General features: G+C 40.0%; 1 protein-coding gene across 3 annotated transcripts in view; it reads left to right on the top strand.

The window, feature by feature from the left end:
• Window positions 1–5404, top strand: part of NONO (non-POU domain containing octamer binding) — a 13998-nt gene continuing 8594 nt past the window's right edge. The window contains exons 1-2 of one of the 3 annotated variants that reach the window (XM_059385963.1): window positions 34–108; window positions 1815–2011. The gene's annotated coding sequence lies outside the window, so the exon portion shown is untranslated. Of the gene's footprint in view, window positions 109–783; window positions 838–1814; window positions 2012–5404 lie in introns of all 3 variants that reach the window. The other 2 variants (XM_059385962.1, XM_059385961.1) reach the window with 2 other exon arrangements.

The raw sequence follows: 5404 nt of genomic DNA, 5'->3' as shown, positions 1-5404 counted from the left end.
AGGCACCGAGCTCCGTCGTCTCGTTTCCGGCGGTCGCGCGCTCTTTTCTCGGGACGGTAGAGGCCGTGTAGCGTCGCCGTTACTCTGAGGAGAGAACAGTGGTAGAGGGTGAGTTTGGGGACGACTTAGTTCTTGTTTGAGAGGAGAGCAGGATTTTTTGCGACAGGAGGCTAGGGTGAGGTTAGGTTTGGAGGGAGGTTGGCCATTCGTTCCAAGGCCCCTTAAGGCCTTGTCCCCGCCGCCACACGGCCTCTTCAGCCCACCCGCGGGGGCCCATTGCTTTCCGCTCTCCTTGCTTTCTGTTTTAGCCTGGCTCCCGTTGCCGTTCTCGCCCCGTTGCTTTTTGCTACTCATCTTCGATTCTGATCCCTGTCAGTAAGTTCCCCAGTCCTTTAGCCGTCTTGGGCCTCAGGGTGTGGGGTCTATTATCCGAGAGCCCTGAAGTCGAGCCTGGAGGAGGAGGCGCTTTGTCGGCGCTCCTCCTCTCAGCCTCGCGAGGCCATTAATTCAGAATGAGAAATGGGGGGGCCCCCAAGCGATGTTTCTTTGTCAAAACTCTAGGCTGGGAAGTTCATTTGCTAGTGCAGACCCCGCGGCTTCCCCGGTCAGGTTCCTGTATGCCCTTTTTTTTTTTTTTTTTAAAGTCTTGTTGCCTAGCTACTCGGCCCATTTATAGCATCACTTTTTAAAACGAAAAATTAATTTTATGGATTTCCTATTGGGTATTTTCCTCTTAGGGAAACTATTGTTGTCACCTGAAACCTTTCTTCTTGTTCTTAACAGGGAAGTTGAGGTTAGAGACGACTTGGAGGTACTTTGCTATCAACCGAAGTTGGGGTAGGTGTAGGGAGTAAGGTTGCCAGGTAAAATACCGGACGCCCCGTTAAATTTGGATTTCACATAGCAAATTATTTTTAGCATCCGTTTCATAGGGTTTAATTACTAAAAGGTCATTTTTAAAGTCTGAAATTCAAATTGAACTCTACGTTGTGTATTTTTATTTGATAAATCTGGCAACTCTCATTGCGGGGGGGGGGCACTGACTAGATTTATGCTGTGTTTTTGTCCAACTTCTTTGTTGTTAAATGAAAGGTCTTAAGAAGCTCCTGGAAAAGTACCTTACTATATCAGTGCATTCTGCAGCTTTCAGGCAGATCCATATCCATGCAGCCCTCTAGGTCGGTAGATTTTTTAGCAGATTTAACCACCCTCCCACCCTCCCAGCTTCCACTTAAAAAAAAAGTTGATCCTTTTCCTGAAAACTGATTTCAAATATGTGTGATGTAGTGTTTGGTCTTGTACCTAAACCACCCATTTATGCAGTCACACTGTGTCCAGTAGCCCCAGTCTTTCTAAACCAGCAGTACATAATTTCTTTCAAGAAAAGTCCCTCATTAGGGTTAGTCTTTGGGATAGATAAGTGGACAAATCCTTGATGCAGATCTTTGTGCTTAGTTCTTAAGAGGCCCAGTGGTTAGGGGGCAGTGAATTTATTGCTCAAGAGAGATTTCTGCACGTATTTCCGTATTATGTTGGTGGTCATCATCAGAAATAAGTGATAGGGACAATACTTACTTAGTACTTGCTCCTTTGTGGGCACTGTTTTAAGTGACTTATACAGTATTATTTAGTCTTAACCATTGAATGCCTTCTTGGGAAAGAGTAAACTGGAAGGAAGGATTGTAAAGATTAGCATTGTAGAGACATTTATTCAGAAACACAGAGGTAGGCAGTTTGGTTGTAAAAAAATGATTTTTGCTGGAATCCGAAAGAGAAGAGGAGGAGTGTAATTAATGATATTTGTCTAACTACAGCACCAACTGAATGCAGAAATACGGATAATGGTTGCCAGGAGGAACAAGTGCTGTGTACAGGATCTCATTTAGTCCTTAAAATAACCAGCCCTGTGAAGTTGCCATTGTTACCCACTCCTTACAGGTGAAGAAACTTGAGGCTCAGAAGTTAGGTGACATGGCTAGTCAGTTTGTTGGATCTAAACTTTGAAATCAAGGTGAGTTTGATTACTAAGCTTGTAGCATAGTAATGAGAATGAGCTTTAGAGTTAAAATAGTTGTGAGTTCCACTCCTTGCTCCATCACATTTGGGTAACCTTAGATGGACATCAGTTTTCTTACCCAGGAGATAATAGTTTTGAGCTCTGAGTGAGAGTGCAGACTTAGCACAGTGCCTGGCATATAATGATTGGTAAATATCTGATACTATCATCTTCACTCCCAGACTACACATCTAAAACAAAAAATAACCTCCCTTGAAGTTACTTTACATGGTTTTAGAACATCCTAGCACTTCTTTAAGGAGGTAGATGATTTCTACTAAGAAGTTATAAAATGGCCTTTTTGAAAAGGAGTGGTGAAATTTGGTTACGATGTATATACAGAGTTTTTAATATTTGAGTTTTGAGTGGATCTCTATGAGGATTTTTATAAATGTGTAAATATAAATTGTGGATTCCTGAATGGGATGCGAGATACTGAGGCTGGGGCCACTGATTGCCAGATTAAAGGCTGGAGAAAAAAAAAAGAGGGTCCTTGGATTCTAGCCAGGGGTAAGAAGGTAAGAACCTAGTTGGAGAAATGGCTGTGAAGATAACTCAAGTTTCTGCTATAGGCCAGTTTGGAGTCAAGGGGAAGGGAGGTGTTTAATAGCTGGGACTAAAATACTTAAAGATTTGTGCTCGCTTCGGCAGCACATATACTAAAATACTTAAAGATCTGAATCTAATGCCAACTTAACCCCATCCCCAAAAGTTGCTGGGGTTGACTTCATAAATTTTGTATGTTTTAATTTCCTATTTTTATGTCTTATTTTTAGAAACATGATTGCCCTTTTTTTTAGAGGAAAAAATGCTGCACTGTGGGTAAGAGTAACAAAGATAGATGCAATTATTCTAAGAATTTATTATAAGGAAGTAGTCAAAAAGAGCTATAAGCAAAAAGATGTTTACTGCATCATTCTAATATGAAAAGGGTGAAAACAAATGTCTCATGGTAGGGGGTAGTTTAGTAAGTTAGTATATATCCACATGGTAGCTGTTAAAAATTGTAAGTGTTGACATAGAAGTTAAGAAAAACTTACAGTGCTGCAGTATAACTTCATTATATTGAAATGATAATGTATGCTTTGGAAGGTAAATAAGTAAAAATGGAAATTGTGGGAGGAATATTTACTCATGGATGTGCCCAAGATTTAACTATGAACATTGTTTATAAATAATGGTGAAAATAGGAAGAACCCAGGTGTCCCAACACCATAGGTGCTTGGTTGACAGCCAAATACTGTGTCCATTAAAAATTAATGTAGAAGAAAAAAATAGTGTAAAAGATTGAGTGATATAAAAGCTCAACATCATGTAATAAAGTAGAAAAATCAGGTTGTAAAATAGTCTTTATAATATTTCATTTAGAGTACATGCAAATAAGTCAGTGACTGGGAGGGTAAGTAACTGACTTCTGGTGGTGGATTTTTATTTAATATTTTTGTTTCTAAGTTTTCTATATTAAAGATGGATTTTAATAAAATCTTTTAGGAAGGGGGGCACCTGGGTGGCTCAGTGGGTTAAAGCCTCTGCCTTCAGCTCAGGTCATGATCCCCAGGGTCCTGGGATTGCGGTGGGGAGCCTGCTTCCCCATCTCTCTGTGCCTGCCTCTCTGCCTACTTGTGATCTCTGTCTGTCAAATAAATAAATAAAATCTTTTTTAAAAGATACATTTTGTAATAGGTACCTTGTTAATGAGAAATGTAAGTTTGATGAAATGATACAAATAAGATTCAGGTCTTGGCTTATGTGTCAATTCTCCAGTGAGGCTTACCTCAGCTCTGTTTAAAATTGCAGTCTTACTGGGCACCTGGGTGGCTCAGTTGGTTAAGTTTCTGCTTCCAGCTCAAGTCATGATCCCAGGGTCTTGGGAATGAGTCCTACATGGGGCTCGCTTCTTCCTCTACACTGCCCCCCCATTCGCCCCGCTCCTATTCTCTCTCTCAAATAAATACAATCTTTTTTAAAATTGCAGGCTTACCCCTTTCACTCCCTATCGACTTCGTCTCTGTTTCTTTATTTTCTAGTAGCACTTATTTCTTATTAAGTACTATGTAATTATTAGGTTTTTTTGTTTTTTTTTTTTGGTCTAACTGGAAGGTAAGCACAACTGAAGGCAAGAATCTTTTCTTTTGTTCATTGATGTATCCCAGACACCTATAATTGTGCCTAGCAAATAGCATTCAGTGAATATTGTTGGGTGAATTAGTAAAAAAAAAAAAAAAAAAAAAATTAGTAAATTATCAATAAGCTATAAACAGGGCAGTTTTCATTTTTGCCTGCCTTCTCTTTTAGTCTACATGCATTTTTGAGGGGAAAAAAAATTTCCTGTTTCTTAAACCTTTCCCTTTTAAAACCTCAAACATTTTTCTTTTCTTTTTTTTTTTTTTTAAGGATTTTATTTATTTATTTGTCAGAGAGCAAGCGAGAGCGAGCGAGAGCGAGCACAGGCAGACAGAGAGGCAGGCAGAGTCAGAGGGAGAAGCAGGCTCCCTGCGGAGCAAGGAGCCCGATGTGGGACTCGATCCCAGGACGCTGGGATCATGACCTGAGCTGAAGGCAGCTGCTTAACCAACTGAGCCACCCAGGCGTCCCACATTTTTCTTTTCTTTAAAGATTTTATTTATTTGTAAGAGAACATAAGTGGGGAGAGGGACGGGAAAGCAGATGCCCCACTGAGCAGGGAGCTGGGACTCTGGGATTGTAACCTGAGCCACCCAGGCGCCCCAAAATGTCAGACATTTTCACATGTACATGGTCTTCATAATTTTTAATGCTGTGTAACACTACACTGAATAGATGTACCATAATTTATTAAAAACTGTACCTCTGATTTTGGGTATTTTAAGTCATTATTTTGTTTCCTTAAAGGTCATCACAGTGACTATTTCATGGATATGGTTTTTAAATTTTAAAATTCCATTCTTTCGGGGGAGGGCAGAGGGAGAGGGAGAGAGAAATCCTAAGCAGGCTCCACGCCTAGCATAGAGCTTACACGGGACTGGATCTCAACAGCCCTGAGATCATGACCTGACCAAAATCAAGAGTCAGATGCTTCACCTCCTGAGCTGCTCAGGCACCTCTAAAATTATATCCTTAGGGTAAATTTCTAGGAGTAGAATTTCCTGAGTTACAGAATATGAACAATTTGATAGCTCTTGTTATTACTTGTTTTATGAAACAAGAATTTGATAATTAAGTTGTTTATGTTTTGGAGGGATGTGATAAGAAATGTATTAGGAAAACTTTTATATACATAAAAAGTCTTCTCATATACCCCAGAATCAGTAATTATCAAGTCATTGTCACATTTTCTTTGTCTGAGAAATCAGTTTTCTCTAATTTAGG

The sequence above is a fragment of the Mustela nigripes genome, chromosome X, assembly GCF_022355385.1.
Source record: "Mustela nigripes isolate SB6536 chromosome X, MUSNIG.SB6536, whole genome shotgun sequence".
Classification (NCBI taxonomy): domain Eukaryota; kingdom Metazoa; phylum Chordata; class Mammalia; order Carnivora; family Mustelidae; genus Mustela; species Mustela nigripes.
Note: the sequence above shows the minus strand (reverse complement) of the source record. Positions and strands in the feature narration are given on the sequence as shown.